General features: G+C 38.3%; 1 long non-coding RNA gene across 1 annotated transcript; it reads right to left on the bottom strand.

Annotated features, from left to right (window-relative positions):
- Positions 1-1,271: 1,271 nt before the first annotated feature.
- Positions 1,272-24,598, bottom strand: LOC111093370. Its single transcript, XR_005381338.1, has 4 exons — positions 24,502-24,598; positions 16,298-16,471; positions 14,112-14,209; positions 1,272-1,356 (listed from the first exon to the last, which is right to left on the bottom strand). It is a non-coding gene; the product is annotated as an uncharacterized LOC111093370 (long non-coding RNA).
- Positions 24,599-25,213: the final 615 nt, after the last annotated feature.

The raw sequence follows: 25,213 nt of genomic DNA, 5'->3' as shown, positions 1-25,213 counted from the left end.
TTTGACTGCTCAAGAATGCCAAGACCTCCAATATTTTTTTCCTCTAAATTCTCTGTTAAACTAATTCTGTGTGATAGGCAGATATGCCCTCCACATGCTGGTGAATTAAAATTCAGCTTTCAGTGAATAAGATTAATTGCCTCTTCAGACAAAGCTGGATTTGCGCTCCTATTAGAGAAAGGGGAGGGGGAGAATGCAAGGGGCAGGGTGCCAGCTAGACTGCAGTATTCAGTTACACGTGAAATGATTTGTAATTCTGAGTAATCACTTAGGACAAGCCCTTGCACCATTTTATCTATACATGACTCTAGGCCAAAGTCAATACTCATAGTAAAATAATGAGATGAAGCTAACTGAGCCCTTTTATTAATGCTCCAAGGAGCAAATCTGATGCTTGAGTTTCTCCCATTGAAAGTATTCACTTCTTCCTAAAAAATGAACAAGTGGGTCAGGATGCCCAGTAGCAGCCAGGGTACCTGCTTTAGCAAAATCATAAATAACCAACCCTTCTTGCCTTCCCCCTTTTTGTTTGTGAAACCAGGCTTTACCCAGCTGCAGGTGAAAACACATGAATTTTGCATTACCTCTAGGCTCATTAAAGAGATCTGGCTCTCTCCTAATAGCTTCCCCTCACTTATGGGGGACACACTCACACACACACTCACACCATGATGAACTTTAAGAGAAACAATGAATAGGACTTTTGCTCTCTCTTCCTCATCAGTCTTGTAAAGAAAATCAACTGTTCTAGCAAATGCACAGCTTGGTGACAGAGTCAGCATGCAACTGTGAGGAAAATGAGATGGATAACCAGCTGTCCCAGTTTCCTGGAGATGAGGTTTGGGAAGGGAGAGGGTGCTGAAAAGGGAAAGGGCAAGAAAGGGTGTAGGGAAATTCTTGCTTTTAGCCCTTTGTGTTGTTTTTCCCATGTTACCACTGGTTGGGTGACCAATCTGGCAAAACAATATTAGTATCAAATGGCTCCCTCCCTAAGTAGTGGGCAGTATAGAACTCTTCTCCGTACTGGTTGAAGGCCTAAAGATCCACTAGGAAAACTTTAAAAAATATATTATCCTTCGTGTCATTTTCTAAAACTTGGAGAAACAAACTAATTTATGTGAGTAAAATGGTCTTTTATCAGAAAAACCTCGCAAAACATTTCTACTCATCAAAAAAAAAAAAAAAAGTCTAAGCTTTTACTCATTAAGGCAAAATCTCAGCACACAGGTACTCCAATATAAGACAACAAGATCCTTCTGGACATAAACATACCTGCATTCCAATTCCAGATTTGTCTCCCTGTTTGCTAGGTGACTCTTCCAAGCCTCTTGGCATCTCTGACCACAATCTTCTCATCTGTAAAGAGAGGATCACACACTGACAGGCAAATTGTGATGAGCAAAGCTTAGTTCAACATCAAGTGCATAGACATGGTTATCTACATCCCTCCATCCCCTGGATTATTCATTATTCGGAGGGGCACGAAACATCTATATAAACAGACCCTATAGAGATTTCAAGTAGATTTCTCCTAAGACTTTTCTAGTTAGAGATTTTGATTGGTGACCAAAAGAGCTTTTTTTTTTTTTTTTTTTTTTGAATTTCACTTCCACTGGTCCAGTCATTTGTAGATAGGCCAGCAAACAGGAAATTTCCCTTTAAAAAGCTCAATCACAAACCAAACCACCAGTCATGAGTCAAAGAAAATTGCTAAAAGACCCAAGTACCTACATACTGAGGACATACCAAGCACACGTTAATGCCATTATTCTCAGCCATACCTTGGTTTTCCACACATGCTGAACTTGGAATGGCATTTTTAAAATGGAGAGGTCAGGACATACAGTCCCCATGATGATACAGCTTGTGGTATCCTGGGAGAAACTTCAGTCTCATGAGGACTCAAGGTATACAACACACACAGTCACATGAATTGCTGGACATACAAAGAAAAGGGCCTTCAGGTAGAAGACAAAACACATATGAAGTCACCAACACTTAGAAAAGTTTGGCATGAGAGGGACCATGTAATAAGTCTGGTGTACTGGAGCACGGAGAGTAGTTGGAGTAGTGGAAAGAGCATGGAGAAAGAAGAGAAGACAGCATCAGATGGTATTTGTTGGCAATTCTAAGGTGTTTGCCCCTGATTTGGAGGCCAGAGGCTCTGAAATTTTAGCGTGACAAAGTATCATACAGGGAGCTTGTTAAAAATAGAGTCCAGGGGTGCCTGGGTGGCGACTATTCATTCCTGCTTGGGTCATGATTTCCGGGTCATGGGATGGAGCTCCATATGAGGCTCCATGCTCAGTGTAGAGTTTGCTTAAAATTCTCTCTCCCTCTCCTTCTGTGCCACTCCCTCCCACCTGCCTCTCCAAAATAAATTAACAAATCTTTAAAAATACAGAGTCTAGGTCCTGCCACCATCAGTTCTAATTCAGAAATCCTGATGTGGTTCCTGAGCCTCAGCTAACAAGCTCTCCAGGTGATTCTGATGGAAGGAGATACATAAAACTCACTTTGAGAAACATGGCTGCAGGATATGGGGAGTCATGAGGGACTTACCAGAACAGTGATATGATCAGATATACAACATAAGAAGATAATAGTTCCTTGAGAATAAATTGGAAGACTAAGCCTAGAAGGATGTGCATAATCCAATTGGGAAGCTTTCTGACTGAGACAGGAGAGAAATAATGAGACGCTGAACTGAGTACTATTAGATGAAAATATAAGGAAGAAGTATAAAGGAATATAGTGGCTTACTACTTGTAAAAGGAAATACGTTAGCGTGACTTCAAGTTTTCTATTTTGGGTTCTGCTAATGATGATTCGGTTTGTTGAAACAGCTTATATAGGAAGATAAATAATTTGTGGAATATGAGTTAAATTTTGCATATAGCAGGTAAAATGGTTAAAAGTATGGGCTTTGGGGTTAGATAAGATGGATTTAAAGCCTACTTGTGAAAAAAAAAATAAAGCCTACTTGTGCCACTTCTGTGTGATGTGGCAAATTAGTCTACCTCTCAGATGTAAAAGTGGGGGAAAAATTCAGAGATTTTGATAAGTAAATCAGTTAATATAAGAAAAGACCTCAGTACAGTGCCTGAAGGTGATTAATAAATGCCAGTAATATTAGTAACTACTATTATTTTAAATGCCATCGTCATTAGCTAGCCTGAGATATTTCATAGACAGATGGAAATATCATCCAGATGATTATTAAAACTCTGTTACAGGTAAGATCACCCAGAAAGATTTGAAGAGACAAGGACTAATAGAGTTCAGGGGCATATAAATGCTTTAGTTAATAGATGAACTGGATGAAGCTGAGGAGTGGTCACACAGAAAGAAAGTAAAGCCAGAAGATACTGTGTCCTACGCTTCAGATGGTCAGAAAAAGCCAGAAAAATATCCAGTGTATTTGACAAATGGAAACGCACCGGTGACCTTAATTAGAATGGTTTCAATGACTTATAAGGTTGCAGAGTGAATGGAAGCTGGGCAAATAACCAAAATGATTGCATGAAAGGACAAACTATGTGGTAGCAAGAAGAGTCATAAGGTGGAAAAGAGTTGGGTTTTCATTTATTAAAAGAGATGAGCATGAGCAAACTTTCAAGCTTAGAGAAATGAGCCACTGCAGAGGAAGAAAGTCAGAATCGTTGTTGGAGGAGACATTGAGAAGTAATGGAAAGGATGAAATAGACCCCCCCCCCCAAAAAAAAAAAATCCTAAGCGGGTTCTGGCCTTGGACCAAGGAGCGGAAGCTTCCTCCCTCAGCTCTGAAAGGAAAGATAAAAAGACATGGTCAAAGTTTTAGAAACTAGAGGTGCAGAATGTAAAGGTAAACGCATTCCTGTCAGAGAATACAAGTTTTTCTCCAAAGTTAGGGGGAGATCTCTGGTAAAAGGCAAGTGGCTCCACTGAGAGGCAGGTTAGGCACGGGAGGAGAGAAGTAAGAATTTGGAATAAGTAATGAGGGGCAAGGGGGTTGACCAGGGACTGCAGATCCCCCTCGGCCACGCTGAGGCATGATGTTCTGTACACTTACTTGGTTTTTCTCTTCTTCCAAAACTTGGGTGGTTGTAAGATCAGAGAAGATGGATTGTGGGTTTCATTTAAATTTTGCAGAGCAGATGTGGTAGAAACACAAGGAAATAAAAAAGGATGATGTTGGAGAAAATGGAGTTAAGGTAAATAGAGGGAGATTTAATAGGGAAAAAAGTGAAGACAGAGGAAAGCTGATGTCTGAGAGCAACCCGAGGACTCAAAAGAGTGGGGAGCTCAAAACAGCTAAAGAGGAGCAAAGGAATAAGGAAAAGGAAAGACAGAATTGAAGGATTAGAGTATAAATCAGGAGCATATAATTTCAAAAGTGGAGGAGTCTTAGATATTGATAAAATTGTGTGAATGGCCATGGACAGGACTGCCGCGCAAACACTTCATGACTGCAATGCAGAGGTCAGGCACAGTCACCCCTCCGGCTGGAGCAGAGGACTGGCATTCCTCCACCCAGGACCAGGGATCTGGACTGTGGAGAGTTCTGGAGAGGTCTCAGGGGTATGGGGGCGGCTGGCAGAGGGGTGGGAGCATTGGAGCAGAAAGTGTTTCACATCCAGGGCTTAACTGTTTGCTTTTAATGATGCCAATCTTGCAGTCGGCAGATCGAAGCCATGAACTGGTGACTGAAGAGGAGGAAGTTGAAGAAGTTAAGCAAAGGTGCTGATGTGTCTTCCACATGAATGTGGAAAACCTCTAGGATGGTGAATGGAACTGATGTGGAAAAACATCCAGGGGTGGTTCATTCTTCATTGAATGCAGACAAGTGCCCTGGTGATTGGTAGAAAACAAGCAGTAGGAAAAACTGAAAACAGTATAATGTGATGCATGGCAATCCAAAAAAGATAGTAATTTCCAAAGAAATGTAGAAAATCAACCATCTGGACATTTAGGTTGACCTCTATTCCGCTTAGAAATATGGGAATCCGGGAGAGACTATTCAAGGAGTGTTTTTATTTTTGTCTTCAACTTTCACTTTTCCTTTTCTTCCAATGCATAAACCCAACTCCGAGGTTTGCTTTCTGCCTCTCAGCCTGGAATATCTGGTGATTGTTCATGTCGGCTCTCATCTTCCCTAACTTGTAACCCTTGGCCTCTGCCTATATAGGTAGACGTTGCCATTACTTTCATATTTTTTTGACACTCCAAATAGAGCAGATTTATGAGCCTGTTTATTTGACTGTCATCAGGAGACATTTTATTTGCCTTTTGTCTAAAATGGGCCCATTTGAGTAGGAACTGGACTGGGGCTTGGAAGTGATCAGTGGAACCCTAAAATCCCAACCATGTGTAGATCTCTCCCTGGCACCGTCCTCCTTTCTTTGCTTCCTCTCTATCATCCTGACTTTGCTTCTTTTTGTCTTTCCCATTTATTATTTTCTCCCTTGTCCCTTGTTTACATCTGATATCACTCTTAGATATCCTGAAGCCACACAGATGCCCCCTCTCCCTCATCTCGAGACCTAGACTCTCTAAAAAAGAAGAAGCAAAGACAGACTCATAAATAAAACTACTTGACTGGCCCCCAGGCATCCGAATCTATTTGTATCATTGATTTCCCTTTGTGTCTTGTAAACCCACATTTACTCATATACCTCCCAAGTTTTGTCAAGGGCCTCTGATAAACCAAATTGTCTCCCTCAGTTTCCCCACATGGAAAAATATCTATCATTTAACCTATCATTCTCCTGAAACTGGTAACAGATTTAATACTTTAAGCTACTCTGTTAAAAAGGAAATATATTTTTAAAGTCAAAATAAAGCTGGTGTGACTGCAAGATGGGCATCATTAAAAGCATGTTATTTATGTATGTAAGATGTATGCTAAACGTAAGTGGTTGAAATAATTTAAAATGAGTTTTTATGGTAAATTAGAATATATAAACACCTAAACCCCATCTTTGAGTGAAAATTGACCTATTTGGAGAATTTTCTCATTTAACAAATGTCTGTCTACAACATAAAGAGAAAAGGAAATAAATATTTGTATTTAGGCTTATTTAAAGCTAAAAATACATAGATTTTTGATGCACAGAAAAGGACTTGGTAAAATGTGAGCCTTTTTATGTTGAATAAGAGAAAACAATGAATAATTCTTGATATTCACTTAAAATATACTATTAGAAAAAGAGTATCTCAAAAATCTATTTGTCTTTTTTTTCTTCTTCCTCCTCTTTGTAACTCGGGCAGGAAACCTCAACATTTTATTTGATTATTTAAGAGTTCCCTTTGGAGTGGAAGTAGATAGAGCTTGATATCACTATGTATAAATAAATAATTTGAAGGTTTCTATGCCCAGATAGAATTCTAAAATCAGATAAGTGGGTTTCATTTTATCTCTTGTTATTTTAGTGGTGGGAAGCCCAGTTTTTGCCTCCCCTCAATGGTCTCTAGTCCTCCCAAGATTGCTCCCTCGGGCTCTCCTGTGGCCTGAGGGATGTATTTAGGATCTCATCAGCTCTTTTAATCTGATTGCCATTCTGCATTTTCATCTCTGCTCCTCAGCCCTCTCATAAATTGGGAAGAACTGCACCGTCTCCCCTTTCTCTCCACCTCCTAAACCACACTCTACCCACAGCAGCACAGGAGTTGTAAATGCCAGATTATAGATCTGCTTCATTATGAAAATGTGTTTGGTGACACTTTTCTTCTGAGTGTCAACAATGTAAGAGTCAGCAAACAAGCTTATAACTGTGTGCCATTTCATATCATGATGGTTGTTAGTGATGGCTGCATGCTTTATAAAAAGGTAAATGGAATTCATCAGTTCATTTCTTAATTTTTTTTAACAAATATTTGCTTAACACCTAAAATATGCCAGGAATTAGGCAAGGCATTCAGAAAACAGAGATGAATAAACATGTTCCCTGCCTCAAAAACAAAACAAAACAAAACAAAATAAAACACTCACAGTCAAGTAAAGAGACAGTCACATAAGTAAATTATTGTAATAAACTAAGACAAAAAATAAAGTATAAAATTTCATTTCAGCACAGAGGATGAATAGCTAACAAGACTGAGAAGCAGCTCGGGGGTAGTCAAATTGGATATCACACAGAACACCACGTTGAACTATCTCCGAAAGAGGAGTATGAGACCAGGGAGGGAGGCCATTTCTGGCAAATGCATGTAGAAAAGAAAAGATAAATAACATAGTTACATACATGTCAATAGTTTGGCATATTTAGAACATAAGATGACAGGTGGCATATTGCTGGAGTTGAACATCATAAACTCCTTTGAGGAAATAATGACATTTGTTTTCAGGACCAGGATTTCCTCAACGTAGTCTGTTCCTGAAATCTCAGGATAAAGCAGGAGAACAGCTAAGGCTCCCAGAATCGTAGAAAACTACACCAGATTCACGATGCCTTCCAGGAGCAGATAATGTGATGATCTAAGCCCAGTTCAAAAGTGGCTTTGACAAATAGGGAAAAGGTAAAGGTGATTTTTTTCTAAGACAAAAGAAAATGTACTTTATCCCTATGTGGCCCTATCACAGTATAGAACAGAATTTGTAGGAATTTAAAGAATTAAATACCTAACAGAGTTCGTCACCAAAAACCATACCACAAACACAATCATTCCTTCAGAGATCCTCTTTTCTTATCACACCTTTATTCTTCTAGAGCATTCCCACTGCGATGATCCTTTGACCTCGCAGAGAACTGCAATCCTTTATCCTTATTGCTTCCTTTCTATCTATCGACCAACCCCCTCAGGAATTCACTTTCCTCCTTCAATAGCCCTTGTTCCAGAGCTCTTCTTTGTGATGACTCTTTTGCAAATACCCTCAATTCCCTGGGCTCTTTCTCCTTTCCTCACAACCAGTTAGCAAACCCCACTGATGAATCCAGCAACGCGTTTTCTCTGGGCCGGTATCCAACAGAGCTAAACACTGCTGGACAAAAATCTTACAGCAGAGAAGCTGTGATCATGATTCTTTACTGGTCACCAGCCGCAAATGCTCATTCAACACTGAGAGACTAGAGCACTCTCCCCCTCACCACCACAGCGACTATTCCACACCTTGTCTATGTCCCTGCTACTGCCCCAGCCTCTTTTGTTCTCAGCACATCACCTGCTTCAAAGTTCCCTGAGAACCTAGAAACTACATTCCACGTTACCGTCTCATCACCAAATCCACATCTGCAGTCCTCCACTCATCTGCCCCCTTATTATGAAGGAAGAGCCAACCTTTCTTTCAGAATTCTATCTGTTCTGTGTCTCAGGTAACTGTCCCCTTTCCTGTTTCTTCCACTTCTCTCTAATGGATCATTTCCATCAACATTCACATACTCTCTAATAACTCTCATGTTCTAAAAGAAAAAAATGAGAATCAAGACAAAATGTCCTTCATGCCACATCCCCAATTAGTGTCTGATTGCTCAGCTTCCCCTCAAACCAAAGTTCAGCCACACTTTCCCCAAGGCAATCTTGCTTACACCGCCATCCCAGCTCCAACAGATCACCACCGATTTCTACCATCAAACCAGTTCGTGTATTACTCAGCCTTTCAGCAGCTTTCAAAATCCTTTCTCACCCCTTCTCTCCTGACATTGTCTCTTTACTTCTGCAATAATATACTCTCCTGGTCATATTTCTAGTCCTTTGGTTCTTCCTTCTTGGACCTAAAACAGAGCCCAAGGTGTAGACTTGTGTGCAAATAGTTGATTTGAAAGGTGATCCAAGGGGGGAGGTATTAGGGACTTGGTAGAGTAAGATAGGCAAGGAAGATAAAGGGATAGAAGTGTGCTATAGGGTCAGCATGGTAGGCAAGACAGGTAAAGATATTAATTCCTCTGAGGCCTCCTAAGAAATATACAGCATGCTTCCCCTTGATTGTCTAAAAGACTTAGCAGCTCCTTCCTTCTTTACCTTAAATTATTATTTAATTTTTGTGGTCCTCAGGACTCAGTTCTGGGCTGTCTTGTCTTATCACTTTATTACCCTTTCTCAATAATCTCAGACATTCTTCTGCTGTATGTAGCACCCAAAATGTTTACAACCCATAGATTTTTATCTACCACATAGACTGCTATTCCAAGTATAGCTTTCTATGTGACTTCTCCCTTTAGAGACTCATCAGGCATCTCATTTTCAGGATTCCCCAAATAATCTCTTCATCTTTTCCCATTCCTGCCTTAAATCTGCTTCTTTAATTTTATCATAGCTTAATAATATTCACTTCCATTCATTCAGTTACACGCAGTAGAAACCTGAGTCATTTGACAACTCCCGTCTTCTCCCTTCCTACGTCCAATCCATCACCAAATCCTACCAATTGTATTACCAATCTTTATCTAAAATTTGTCCACTCTTTATCATCTCATTCCTCATCTAGACAAGTGCAAGAATCTGCTTCCATCTCTGTCCTCCTCCAATCCACGTCACACACAGTAACAGGGATGATCATTCAAAAACAGATAACAAATTGTAGTACTCCTCTGCCTAAAGGATATAATTATCTTTATACTCTCTTGAGGTAGGTAACACTTTATACTGGTTTTCTGGGGACGCGTCCTCTTCTCTGACTGTTGTCCTAGCTTAATTATCAGTGTGGATCCACTTTCATTCTTCAAAGTATCCCATTTTGGATGATAAATTATATGGTCACCCTACTCTTAAACACAAAATTCCCATATGATTTATTCTAGTCTCATCTCCCGTAGTTCTACACTAGCCAACATGAAGACACCAACCATTTTCTGCTTCAGAGTCCTGAAGGCAATGTGCTGTTGCCTCCAAGAACAACGCGTTCCTCTGAACCGCTGGTCTGGCCAACCTCTACTCTTTCACCAAGAGTCAGTCCACTTAAGGCCATCTTCTAAAACAAGTATTTCCATAATATAAACCATTTCTACCAGGTTGCTTACTTTTTTCTGTATCTTCTCCCTTTCATTCTTAGTGTAATTATAAATGTATTTGTATTCCCACTGTATGGTAAGCATAAGGACAAAAACTATCTGCCACTAAGTAATGTATATTCCAGTACAGCTAGGATCCCTTGTGGGTGTTCTTTAATATTGTTGAAAGAATGGAGGACAGGGGAGAGGGAAATACTGGCCAAGGCCTTTTAATACACTCACTTTCTAAACCTGAATAAATACAAATTCTCTCATCACTCTGACCTACCAGAGTGCAATGAAGATGTTGAAAGAAAATGCCAACATTGGAGGTGCGTGTAAAATGTTCTCATACTTTGTGAACATGAACAAAACCCTCTAAACACAATGGAGACAGATTCCACAGAGGCAATAGTTGGTAAAGAGGGGAGCTTTATTAGTTCTCCCAAAACAAGAAATTAGGTAAAAGAATAAAATCATGAAAAATTCCACTTAGAACAGAAAACCATTCATATGAGAATATATCTGGAATTCCCTCATAAGGATCATAAACTGATGCCATTTAAGAGCCCAGAAGACCCATAGAGGTGAGTTAGTTTAGTTCTTTTTTTTTTAAGATTTTATTTATTCATGAGAGACACAGAGAGGCAGACACATAGAGGGAGAATAGGCTTCTCACAGGGAGCCTGATGTGGGATTCGATCCCAGAAGCACTGGATCATGACCTGAGCCAAAGGCAGATGGTCAACCACTGAGCTACCCAGGTGCCCTGAGCTAGTTTTAGGTTCTATCATCTCATAGGGAAGGGAGTTGAGACCCAGGCAGCAGAGGTGAACAAGTCCACAGGAATAAATGGTCTCCCATATTTCTATATAATGAGATAGGTCGAGGGCAAAAATACTTGCTAGTTTACTAGTGACTGATACAAAATCTAGTTAATGTACTCCTTTAGAAATGAAAATAAATACACTTGTCCTATAAGAAGATAGCCTTTAGATAATCTTGTACATCAAAAGCTGTCTTCTCCACCCCATCAGTCTTCTATCATGAAGAGATTAAGATGTTGTTGTTTAAAAAAAAATACACGTTCATATTTATAGAACCTGATTGCAAATGTGAATTACTAAATTACATTTCAGGGCATTCTTTTTAATTAAATAAAGTATCAACTATTGTCATTTAGCTAATTAATTATTTTGTCTTATATAAGTAAAATGTGTTCTTAGGTTTCTCCTCTTTGATGGGCTTTATTTTTCACTCTATGAAGAGACTATCTCTATTTATGTCAATGACTCTGACAGTGAACTCATAAATCCCTTACTAAGTTTTAAGCCTTCAAAAACTGCCATATATTTTACAGAGGAGTACTCGCTTTAAAGAATCTGGTTCTAGCATCAAATACTGAACACTTTCTTTACCATGTGAAAATCATGCATCCTTTTACAAAAAGCTCACACCATTTGTTTTTCAAAACAAACCAAAAAAGTCACCCATCCATCTCCCCACCCTGACCAGAAAGGTCATACCTATTGTAAGAAGTGTGCCTTCCAAGGATGACCTGTATCATTGCCTCGCGGCTGTTGGAGAGGCTACAATGACAGGATTAACACAAGGATGTGTAACACTCCTCCATGCCAACATAAATATCCCATTGTAACTTCTGAGAATGAGGGGCCAAACATTTTCCTTACAGACATTCTATGCCATCAGAAATTCCTCCCTAAGTTCTTCTGACCAAGTCCAGATTCATTGGCTCAGAGATCTTACATGCATAATGTTATTTGACCATTGAATGTAAATATGGTCTGCTAACTCCCAGTTTTCATAAATCTGAAAATTATTTTACATGTTTAAATGTGAATATTAAAGAATGCAAGCATTTTTAGTGTACATTAAAAGAGCATAATTTCTCTTCAGTAAAAATACAAAGAGCCTCCATAGTGCAGCAAGTGAACGGAATGGAGAGATAGATATGGAAAAAATTATTTACTCATCAAGACTCTCCAGTATATGACATTTTTCCAAGCTGGAAAGCTCAACATTCAGAATATTCTCCACCCAGAAATGTAAGCCAGTATTTAGCTGCTATGTGAACAATGACTTTGAAGGCTGTGAAGAACCCCAAGTGAGGTTTTCATTACAAAGACCTTATTTTAGATATGTCAGGTCTAACTTGGAAGAGGTAATTACTTCTATAGAAGTTCAGGGCTTGACTTTTTTTCTTAGATATCACGGCTTCCCTTTTGGGGGAGCAGGGAAAGTAACTAAGGATGCCCTGGAAGTGATTAACTTAAAAAGAAACAGCCAAGAGTATTTGATCCTCCTTTGATGAAGTGTGAACACTGGGCCTCTTTCCCCCAAAGTGGAACTGGCCTAAGCTAGGTCTGAGGGAAGGAAAGAGTGTGAGTAGAGGGAACGGGAAGGAATGCATTTGTTACTGTTTCTTTATCTCAGAGAAGCTATTTCAAGTGATCACTGGTGGGAACTGCTGATAGTCAATCTCGTATTTTCACTCCACGTTTGACATCAACGTTGTCAATAGGACATAATCGTCTCTGTCAAAAGCATCATTCATTTCCAAACTGCAGAGTTATTTACAGTCATGTCTTCACTCAATGTAACACTACCACTCAACACTCAGCTGTCCCTTCTCTGTTTTAAGTAAACGTTTGGGCAGACTTTTAAAGAAGCTCTATTTTAGGTTAGGCTAACAACCTGAAAATGAACCCAAAGGAAAAAAACCTCTTCTCTTGTCCAAATACCATTTGGACAAATGGATAAAGTTTTTCACAAAAACTGGCATTTCAAAATGAGTTCTGTTTGGTAAGAGACGTGGTGCTGAAAAGTGACATTTATAATGACAGCAATATGGATCCCCAATAAAGAAGACGGGGTTGCATTTTGCTCTAATTATAGCTGTTTTAGATGTGTGCGTGCATTTTTTAAGAATTTGGAATCAATTATAATAATGTAGTTTTCAGTTAAGCACCTACTCTAAATCTCTGTTTACAAAAACATGGCTGATATGAGGCTTTGGATACAACTAAACAGCAAATATTATGAGGAAAACTCAGTCTTATGCTTCTAAGCACCCAACCGAATAGCTATTTACTTCATGGCTTCTATGCACCCAGCATGGCACTAGAAGCTGTCTTGCACAAGAAAGAACAATGGCAATGTGAAGGAAACTAGGACTACTGAGAATCGGGCAGTTTTTTTCAAAAGTAAATTTACTCGTCTCTTCCTTCTTTTGTTTCAGAGGCCAAATTTTGAAACTCTTGGTATAACAAGAAGTCCCTCTTTCCAAGAGGTAACTACTATGTCTTTTTATTAGCAGAAGACACAGTAATAGTTAAAAAGAAGTGGATGGAATTTTGAAAAGTGGAAGCAGGTTATTTGACAGAATTTCGATGGTCTAATGACTTTCAAAGCTATTTATCCTCAGTGCTTTTCCCAAGAAAAACATAAATATCACTATCAACTGATGGGGCTCCTTCCTCTTAATATAAAATATGTCAAGTATATACACTTGTATATACTTGAAGTATTTTATACTTAAAAATAAATCAAGCATTCTAAATACATTTTTTTTTAAGAGAGACGGTTTAGAAGTGAGCAGGGGGAGCGGGAAGGGAGTAAGGGAGAGAGGGAAAGGGAGAGAACCTTAAGCAGACTCCAAGCCCAGTGCAGAGTCAGACTCAGGGCTTGATCCCACAGTCCTGAGACCATGACCTGAGTGAAAATCAAGACTTGGATGTTTAACAGACGGAGCCACCCCAGGTCTCCCTAAATACATTCTCGTCATCTGAACAAAATGAAACTTGGTTTATTTTGAAACCAGTATATTTTAAAATAATAGTACCTACTACTTACTGTGAGCCTACTGTGTGCCAGACCCTTTGTATAAATGATCTTATTTAGGACTCCCTCCAGACCATACATTTGTTACCATAACTCCCATTTTACAGATTGGGCAAGTACAATGGATAGAGGTCCAGGGATTTTCTTAAGGTTCTATATTACTATTAATGGTGGTGTAGCTAACATTACCATCAACATAAACACTATGACTTCTTCCTGGATTTGCTCATTTAGTTCTCATGATAATTTTGCGGTAGGGGCTATTGATACCTTCTTTTAATAGATGAAAAAAAACAATATAATTTTAGGCTTTCAACAATTTGTGTTATAAAAGACCTTACTTACCTGTAGTTTATGATTAGGCTGGGATTTGAATATAGGTTTCTGTACTGAAAAGCCAGTGCTTTTCTCATCTAGCCATATCCACTTCTCCAAGACCCAAACTGGAATTTGAAACCATAGGTTTTGTTTTCAGTAAATACACAGATTCCACTTTACCTCACTCTCCTAACAGAAGCTTAAGAACATCAAAGTGGTTGCTTCTCATCCTTATTTCCCTCTCTTGTGATTCGCTCTTATCTCCCTCTTCTTTGCCTCATGCTTAGGCAAGCCTAACTGGGATTCCTGGACTCTCCATTTCATGAGAATCCTTCCTTTTACTTTGATTATCAGATGGCTTCTGGGGCTAATGCTGATATTTGTTTTTCACTGAACTGTCTTTCGCTATATTTCCCCAGCTTTTCCTACAGCACCTCTAATACCAGAAGACCAGACTCCTAAGAATGTGGACTATGCTTCATGCTGACTACTATACTGTAATTTTATCCAGTTCATTTTGTATCTTGGCTTATTGGTTGGTGTCAAAGGACATTATTTCTAGATATTCTCCATATCTGGTTACTTTTAAGAACCTTGACCTCAAAAATCTCTTTCATTGCTACAGTGGGTTGCACTGACTATGTAGCCCCATCTTCTTTCCTCTCAACCTCTTGTCTTTTCCCTCCCATTTTCATGTGAGTTGTTTTTTCTGTATTTCATTTTCTTTTCTATTCCCACATGTGCATCACTCCTACCACAGTCTGTTATGCTCAATCCCCACCCATCCTCATTCTGCTTTTCATGAACCCTACATCCACCATCTTCTTGCTCCCTCAGAATGAAAATATTTTGAGTCCCACTTTTTTTTTGTTACATACTCACAGTTAAGACAACCAGAAACAATATCTCTAGCTACAGAGCAACTCATACATAATGATAGATATGAGTTGTTTTTAATAAACACATCTTTTATCATGATTATTACTGTCTTCATGCTTGTCTATAATTATATGTGTTATGCTCTGGTTCACCTTCCTACTTCTTATGTTCTTGATTAGCATTAGAAAAATAAAAATTTAAGTTAATAATCATTAGTTATTGAATTGTCACCTCCTTACTCTACTTATTGACAATAATTTGGAAATAGCAAACATCTCGTCTGATTATTAGGCCATCCATTTACTATGACCTGGGGCCACTTCAAAATGATTAATGACGTGTGAGTTTGCTGCAATATTAAAAAGATCAACCTGAACCTTAACTCAAAGCATAACAACATCTTTAGAGTCTTAGGACAATTTTGCTCATTTTTTATTTCTAGATGCCTATAATCAAGTAAATATTACTTAATTTTGAAAAAAATAGGCTTATATAATGTATATAAAATTCAGTATCTACAGTTACTGTGAAGATCTGTACATCTTTTGAAATTTGTTAGCAAGTGATGAGCAGCCTGGGATACATACATGCGCACGCGCGCACACACACACACACACACATTTATATAATTACAAAGAAATTGAAAGAATTACTTTTGGGGACATTTTAGTTCTAGGTATTACAATTCTATGGGATATTTCAGAATCCTTCTTGAGTCATCTCTTTCATTTGAACAGTAATTTACAGTCTGCAATGCATTTTTTAAAGATTTTATTTATTTGTTCATGAGAGACACACAGAGAGAGACAGAGACAAAGACAAAGGAAGAAGCAGGATCCCTGTGGGGAGCCCGATGTGGGCCTCGATCCCAGGACCCTGGGGTCAGGACCTGAGCCAAAGGCAGATGCTCAACCACTGAGCCACCCGGGCGTCCCTGCAATGCATTTTTTAAAAAACTTAACTATATCGGGGATCCCTGGGTGGCTCAGCGGTTTGGCGCCTGCCTTTGGCCCAGGGAGCGATCCTGGAGACCCGGGATTGAGTCCCACGTCGGGCTCCCGGCATGGAGCCTGCTTCTCCCTCTGCCTGTGTCTCTGCCTCTCTCTCTCTCTCTCTCTCATGAATAAGTAAATAAAATGTTTAAAAAATTGTTAAAAAAAAACTTACTATATCTCACTTATTTCCTGCAAGGTAGCTAGGGATAATAATGATAGAAGAGGACTGATGTTACCAGATATTAAATGGCTTTCCAAGTTCATGTGCTAATTTGGGGCTTAAACCCAAGTCTTCTGATTCCTACCTCATGGCTCTTTCTACTGTACCACCGTGCTTACCTGAATATTAGATCAGATATATACTTCCAAAACTGAAAATTAAGCTTTAATTCTTCAAATATAAAAAAGGTTTAAAAATTTATTCCATTATAATCTATTTGATCTGGTATGATGAAGGAAAGGAACATTGTGATTAATTTTACTTTCTGGTTTCCAATTTCCAAAAATTCAAGCCTGGAAAAGATACATTTGACATCATCAGAAAATTTAAACTTTAATCCAAAGGACACTTCAAAATATTACAGTACTTTAAGGTTATAATTTGTTCCCATTAATTTCTACTGTTTTATAGAGATAGTGTCAGCTAAGAGATTTCCAACTAGAACAGCAAACCAAAGCACATTTTTTTTCTATATGGCATTACTCTCTAGCTGTGTCAATAAAAATACACCACAAAGTAATAAGGTTTTTCTCCCCTCAGAGCAGAAACATTTTAAATGCTTGCACATTTTGACACAAAAGCTTTCAATTATGTGAGAGTACTTTAATTTTTCTAAGTAAGAGCTTCTTCCTCATTAAAATAATGGTTGCAAATATTTTGAAAATATACTTTACTATGCTTTCAGATGAAATATTTATTTTAGATATATGCAGTAATCACCACTTCCACTTTGAACACCAGGATCATAAATACATGACACTTTTTTTTTTTTTTTTTTTTTTTTTTACAAATCATCAAAGGTATTGAGTGAAGATGAGAAAGAAGAGGAAGATGGAAGCTAAAGTGAGTCATAAAATAGAGGAGTCAAGGTAAACCCAATAAGGTGTGTCTTGTGTGTATTAGTTTCCAACTGATGCTTACTGAGTTACCACAGACTTAGTGACCTAAAACAGCACAAATTTATTATCTTACAGTACAGGTGTTCAAAAGTTTGAAACGGGTCTTATAGGGGCTAAAATCAAGGTGTGAGAAGAGCAGTGTTCCTGTGGAGCTCCAGTGGAGAAACCATCTCTTGACTTGTGTGGCTTCAAGAAACTGACTGCATTCCTTGGTTTGTGGCCACATCACTCCAACCTCTGTCTCGATGGTTATATATACCTCCTCTGACTCTAACTCCCTCACCTCCCATTTATAAGGGCCCTTGTGATTAGAACGAACCCATGCTGATAATCCAGAATAGTCTCCCCATGGCAAGGGCTTTAACTTAATCACCCCCATGAAGTCCCCTTTGCCATGTAGATTTGGGGTATTAGGACACAGACATCTTGGGAGGCCTTTCTGCCCACACAGTGTATATAAAACATTACAACTTTTAAGTCAACATAGATATAGTGACATATTTGAAAAGAAACACTCTTGGGTAAAATTGATTTCTTTAAGCAGATATTGGGATCTGTGTAGGAAAAGTATGACATGCTAATGCTATATGTCCATTGTTTGTAAAATGCACTTCATATTTGATAAGTAAAACTAATACCTGAAAGCAGTCTTCCAAAGTGGAAGCATGTGCTTCTCCTTATAGTACTACTCTAGCACGTATGATTTCTAAATTGTGAAAAAGTATTTTGAGCCATGTGTGTACTGTGGAATGTGTCAATAAAATAAAGATTCTGATTAAAATTGGCATTTATGAGTCTCTTGCTAACAGCTACTACAAGATCAGCTGTGACCTCATTAGCAACACACGTGGTGAGGAAGGCAAGAGTGTGACTGTTAAACTGGTTTCCGATCTAATGGTGTCCCAGTGAATAAGGAGTTAAGAAAATATTGTGCCACCAAAATAAATTGAGGTAAGGCAACTGTGGTTTTTGCCTCTTATTCAAGCACTATCTCATCCTGTTTTTATTTTTTTTTAAGATCTTATTTATTTATTCATGAAAGACACAATGAGAGAGGCAGAGAGAGACACAGGCAGAGGGAGAAGCAGTCTCCCTGCAGGAACCTGCCGGATGCAGAACTCAATCCCAGGACCCTGGGATCACTACCTGAGCCAAAGGCAGACACTCAACCAACTGAGTCATCCTGGTGCCCCATCATCCTATGTGTTTAGAGTTATTATTGATAACACCTAGAAATTTGGCAACTTACAATGACTTTTTTAAAGACTTTGAGTCAAATAACTTCACTATTTAAAGACTTGAGGCAAAAATAAGATTACCATCATGATCACCATCATCATTTTATTATTTCACCCTAATTCTTAACCATGACTCTCTAGGAACTGCCCCATTTGTCTTTTTTGATAATTCTATTCTTGAATATTTTAAATGTTGTCTTATCTCTATGTGTATGTCCCTTTTTTCTATTAATTGCACAGTACCTGACACACAATAAGCAGTGAATAATATCATATGGCAATTAGAAGAGCTAAGGCTTTCTAAAATTCCTGACACAGTGCCTGACACTGATGTGCATTGAATAAATAGCAGTTAATGAAGATTTACAGATGTCGAAGACTGCCCTTGCATTGCTTCTGTGAGCCCTTAGATAAACATGATTGCAGAGTCAAAGGTATACTTTTCCACAAGATGCAGTTAAAAGCTTCCACAGAACTTTCATTGCATGAAGGCCACAGTCTTGGGCCTATAAGAAAGAGAAAAGCATGAGGAATCCTAGGGCTAGATGCAACTGGCTTCATACAGTGCTTTGGGATCTAGCAACGTACAGAGTGTCGTGGCCTTGCCATTAAACTCTGGAGACATAGATTTCATTGTTTCTGAATTGTGTAATAGCGCAGTGCCTGCCAACTGTTATCTGCTCTCTCCCAGTGTTGTACAATCCTATCTTCCTGCACAAATGCCAACTATCTGGCAGCCTAATTGTGATCATATAGATTTGACTTGAGGTGTGCTTCCAGGTTTACCAGAGAGTTTCCCTGGTGAAAAATAATTTATACTCCCTAGTAAGTTAAACTCGTGTGGGCTAAAGGCCAAGTGTTCCAAGAAATGCCGCCCAAGACCTGGTCTTCCTATTGCTTTCTCTGGATTAAAGTACGTGTATATATGTGTGTGCATATATATAAACATATATATGTATGAATTTTTACACACACACATACACATAATAATTTTCAGCCTTGTCCAAATATATGCAGCACTTAGGATAGCTAAGCCAAAACCATGTTAAAAGAAAATAAACAGGGACACCTGGGTGGCTCAGTCAGTTAAGCATCTGCCTTTGGCTCAGGTCATGATCCTGGGGTCCTGAAACCAAGCCCCAAGTCATGATCCCAGGATCCCGGGCTCAGCACAACATCCAGCTCCCTGCTTGTTCCTCTCCCTCTGCCCCCCACTGGTGCTTGCTCTTTCGTGCTCTCTCTCTCTCTCTCTCTAGTGCTCTCATAAATAAATAAATAAATAAATAAATAAATAAATAAATAAATAAATACAATCTTTAAAAAGAAAGAAGGAATGTCAGTGCATGTCAAAATTTCTCTTGTGATTAATGAAAAATTCATTTAAAAATTTTAAAAGGATCACCTTTGTCTTCTTATGCCAAGTTCTCAATATCATACTCATTTTACTTATTTAGATTGATTATAACCTCCAAATATTTTGACTAGCCAACTTGAAGAGTTGCACTGCTCTTGAAGTGTGTATAAACTATTTTAATAAAGATTTCACCTGTGGACAACACCGTCTACTCTCATCCTCTGTAAACTCATAATTAAAGCAAAAAGTATCATTAAAGTATCATTTAGATACTAGCCTAAAAAGAGAAGAACCACCAAATGGCCCCAAACATAAGTAATATGAAAATATAAAATCATGAAAAAAAATTTTTTTTCACAGCTGCCAAGAGGAATTGAGAAGCGACGTTCCGCTAATGGTCTTATTATGTCAGAAAGCTTCCTGCGTGTACTTAGATCTAAAATAACCCTGGTCTCTAATTCCTCCAAAACGTCTTTCACCCAGCCATTCTCCACTCAGACATGTGGAAATCACTGTGGAGCAAGCAGTTTAAGAACAGCTTTCAACTACAGAGTCCATGCTTTGTTATTTGTCTTGATGGCTAGGAAGGAAAGAAAATTCTCCAGCACCTTTGGCGACTTTATGGGTACTCTTGCTTTGACTGAGTATTTCTAGTCTCCATAAAACTAGAACACTGAGGATGACATAGTGAAGGAGTCAGTTTATTCCAAATGCTGGAGTGCTTACTCTACCTTACATTTTACGAGTTTACAATTTTGGAGTCATTTGAACTACTCGTTGGCTCAGTGGTGCAATATTTTTTTAAAGTTATTTCTGACCGTAATAGACACTTTTAGACCTGCAGTGATGAGTAAGCCCCAGAGGCAAAATACAATAAAGATTTAAGGGGCTGCTCAGTTGCAGCACTGTAGCTTCTTTGTGGAGAAGAGGAACAGGAGCGGAAGGGCTGGTCTGCTGTGTGATTATTTCTGACAATGCTGTAGTTTGTTTAATTTTCAATTTTATGCCAGCACTTTGGGACATGGAAAGTATGATCTGAGGAAAGAAAAGCTTTCATCTAAGACCCGAGAAGGGTTTTTTGGTGGTTGTTTCCACGCTATTGTTGTTCTTTTTAGATTTGGTGAACAAAGTGTGTTTGAAGCAGATAAAATATCCAGAAACAGAACTCGAACTACCTCCATTATGCCCACACCAGCCCCTTGTGATGGGCTTCTATGCATGTGGAAAAGATTCATACACTGCACTCTATATTTCAATTATCTTCTCTGAATAAAGAAACCCCAGCTTATTCTCATATTCCATTGTTTATTCTATATGATAAAGGAAATGTAATCTATTTCTTATCATAAAACTCTGGGTTTACTGCAATATTATCAGAGATATGTTTGCTGTCTTTGAAGACATCCATCACAGAAGTGTTTGTGTTATCCTTGTTGGTATTTCACTTTACTAGATATATAAACTGGATTATAAACAATTCAGTTTAGCTTTCATTTGAGAACCATAGAATTTTAGTGGGTCCCAGGCTCAGCCAAATATTCTTTTATGGATATGTTTAGCAGATCTCTTTCCTAGCGAAGGCAATTAATGTGAATTTTCTTATACCCTTCCCTCAAGAGTAATAACGTTCAAAATAAAAAGGAAAGCAGGAAGGAAAGATGGAAAGAAGGAAGGAAGGAAAGAAATGTATTTTTATATTTCATATATAAACATATACTATTGATAATATATACATCGGTATACATATATGCACACATACCCATCAGGCAGTGTATTTATTTTTTCATAAATATATATATATATATATATATATATATATATATATATATATACACATACACACACACACACACGTGTGTGTGTGTGTGTGTGTAAATGCCATTTTATCACATTTATTGACAGTCTTGTGAACTGTGGTGACCTGACAGTGGCTGCCTGCATCAGACTAGAAGAATTTGCTGGCATGACAAAATTCTGGCAACTGCAGAAGCAGAGGTGAGGAGGGAATCTGTTCCACAATCGCACAGAACCTTCTGCCCATCGCACTCTCCTCTCTCACTCTTCAACCTTTCTTTGTCCTGTAGCTTCCCAGGTCTGTCAGCCTGGAGAAATAAAGTCTGGCCTACATGTCTTAGAAAAAGAATGTATTTTCTTCTTGATATGTTGGTGTCCTACTAGTCTAAGGATTTATACCTTTTTTTTTTTTCCTTATAATCAAGTTTCTGGAAAGACTGGTCTTACTTGGTGTCTCTAATTTCTCACTTCCTTTTCATTCTTAACTCTCAGTAATCTGATTTCTGATTCCATCAACTTTTAAAACTAGTTAATTTTCAAACTAGTCTTCTAGTGTCACATGTATACTGATGAGTCCCAAAGGACTTCATGCAGATCAATCCACAAGTCCATGATCAGTCCTCATCTCACTTGACCCATTGGCAGCATTTGATGAAGTATCACTTCCTCTTTCGATGGACTATTACTTCAGGCTGCTTTGGGGATGCTATACTCTCCTGGGTTTCCTCCTGCCTCAGCAGTGGTTTCTTCTCAGTTTCCTTGCCAGGTTGCTTCTCACCTTCCAGACCTCTCAACTGTCAAGTGCCCCAGGACTCACTCAGTCAACTTTGTTTCTTTTATATCTACATTACCTTTGGTGATCTCATCCTGTAACAAGGCTTTAAATATCATCTGAACATGGCGGCTGTAAATTTAGATTTTTAGTCTGGCCCTCTTATCTGAGCTCCAGACTCATACACCAACTATTAAACATCTCCATTCAAGTGTCTAATGCTCATCTCAATCTAACATCCCAAACCAGGTCCTTACCTTCTTCACTCCCCCCACACCATCTTAGGTAATGGCAACTCTCTGTTTCCATTTGCTCATGCCAGAACCTCAGAGTCAACCTAACCTCTTCTACTGCCCTCACTCCACAGCTAATCCATTAGCATACACTATCGGTCCTTTTTCAAAATACATCCCGAGTCTAACCACTTATTTCCTCTTCCCCCTCTACTGTCCTTTCCAACCACTATCATCTCTCTCCAGGATTATCCCAATGGCCTCCCAGTTGATTTTTTCTACTTCCAGCGCTTGTTTCATTCAATCTATTTTAAACACAACAGGTAGAGTGATCTTGTTAGCATGAGAGTCCAATCATTTCCTGGTCCTGTTCAAAATTCTATAATAGATTTTCATCTCAAAGTAAAAGCCAAATCGCCATGGCTTACAATTTCTATACAGTCTGGTCTGCTCTTCACCACTTCCTACTAATCTCTTCCTGACTCTGCTCTAGCCGTCGCTGCTCTCACTTTGTCTTAAACCTGCACACAAGTTTCAGGGTTGGGGCCTTTGCACTCACTACTCCCTCCTCCTGTTAATATTCTTCCCTTGACATCCACATAACTCACGACTCTGCCTCCTTTATACAAATGAAGGCCTCATCTCACTGAGGCCTTTTCTGGCCAACTATTCAAAATTGCCATGTCATCACCCCTATTACCTATTAAAATATATCTTTAATGTCATTTTAATATATTCAATAGTTATCTGTTTCCCCATTTCACCCTATTCCTACTAGAATATAAATTACATGAGGGCAAGGATTTGGAGTTGTGTGACCTATTTCTATTGCTGTAACCTCTAGAGCAATTATTTGCCTGATATACAAATGGATAAACAAAAACAAGAATGAAATCTGTATTTCTCAGATATATAACTTCAACTAGATATTTGGTATCCAAACATACGGCCCACTGCTGCCTCAAACATAAATCCATAACTACACTCATCATTTCACCCATGAGCTCAAATCTGTTACAACAATGACCAATTAAGAAAATACACCAAGCCCTCAATATTTTTTAAGAGATCAAATTTTAAAGAGATCAAAATACACTCAATATTTGTTTTTTGCTTCCTTCATTCTCTACTCTGCTTTTTCTCCTACTTCCCTAAGTACCTGTTCGTAGTCTTCTGCTGGTTGGTACTTGTCTTCTGAACACCTGCTAAAAGATGGTATTTCTACTCACCCTTGAAAATTCTTTTTTTTTTTTTCACCCTTGAAAATTCTATTTAGACTTCTTCTCAAAAAATATTTTCCTGCAAATTCCCCTCTTACCTTACTACCTCCCTCCCCATATCTGCACACACAACTGAGCACCCTGGGTAAGCCCTAACGTATTTACCATTTTGTATCAAGAGTATCTTCTCAGCACTCAGATTCCCCTACAGATTACAAAGTGTGCAAGGGTTATAACCACGTCTTTGTTATCTCTATCATCTTTGGAATCCAAGGCCTTAGCAGAGGACCACATCCATGTTAGGTGCTCAATAAATGATTGTTGAATGACGAATGAGTGAATGGATGAAGGAATAAATGAATAAGGTAAGATTCCAAAGCATATTAGAAGCAATGGGTTAATGCTTTCTTGCATACTCTGATGGATTCGTGTGCTTTTATTGGAGCATTTAGTAATACAGCTTACAGATGAAAGTCAAAGATTCATGATCATGTAAAACATGTCTTTACTACCTAAGCTAGCTGGAAAGCAAATAGACTAAGTTAGTCTGACTTGAAGTTATCCAGTGAGATTCTGATGTCTGTTCCTGCAATTTTCTGGATAAAGTGGCCTCATGGCTTTCACAGCAAATTTATAGTGAATGTAGAAATATAATGCAGGCCAAGTCAGAGTCCTTTGTGTTTCTGCATTAAATGGAATGTAAGGTGGTCTTGAATCCTGGCCAATGCCAGAGAATTATTTGCCTTTTTTCCCCCATTTGCTTTTTTCCCCTCTATATGTCACATGAAAAAGTTTGGTATTTAATCAAATTACCTTCATTAGCTGTATTTTCATTTAAATGATACAGAGATGAAAAAAGATAATAGTTCCAGAAACATTCTGCTCTTCCATAATCCATGTTGCCACCTGTGGAAATCATACAGAAAACTATTAATAATTGAATCTGATGCTGTGGCAGTAAAATTCACAGTATGCTCTTATTAGGTCTGTTATTCATGTTGCTTCCAAGCACTGTATTCCATTATTGGTGAATATTATTTGTGAATATGATCACTAACTTTCATAATGTACAGCACCCATATATGTATGGTTCTAAAGAATAATATAAAAATATAGATGCTATAATTCAAGTGTAAAAAGAAAAGTTAATTGGAATTCCATTATTAAAAAAGAGGATAAAAAAGAGAAATCTTTCCCATTATTTTATATAAATAGCATGCCCATACGAGTTAGGGAATAGTTACATTTATTGATCAGGCTTATCATTATACTGTTTTAAATGTGATTATGCATTTCCTCCTCCATAGTACAAGATGCATAGATTTTGCTTTGACTTCGTTCTTTGGGTTTGGAGTTTTGTTTGCGCTGAATTGGCTTTAAGAAAAACTCTTTTAAGGAAAAAGACCACATAAACTAAAGAATCTTAATGTGATGTCACCTATAGTGCTTTGAAATATTGAGATTAATTTGCCCTAAGAATCTGAAGACAACCATTAACTTTCATCTGTATCATGTGAAAGATGAG

Source organism: Canis lupus, chromosome 30 (assembly GCF_011100685.1).
Source record: "Canis lupus familiaris isolate Mischka breed German Shepherd chromosome 30, alternate assembly UU_Cfam_GSD_1.0, whole genome shotgun sequence".
Lineage (NCBI taxonomy): Eukaryota > Metazoa > Chordata > Mammalia > Carnivora > Canidae > Canis > Canis lupus.
This window is presented reverse-complemented; position numbering and strand designations above follow the sequence as displayed.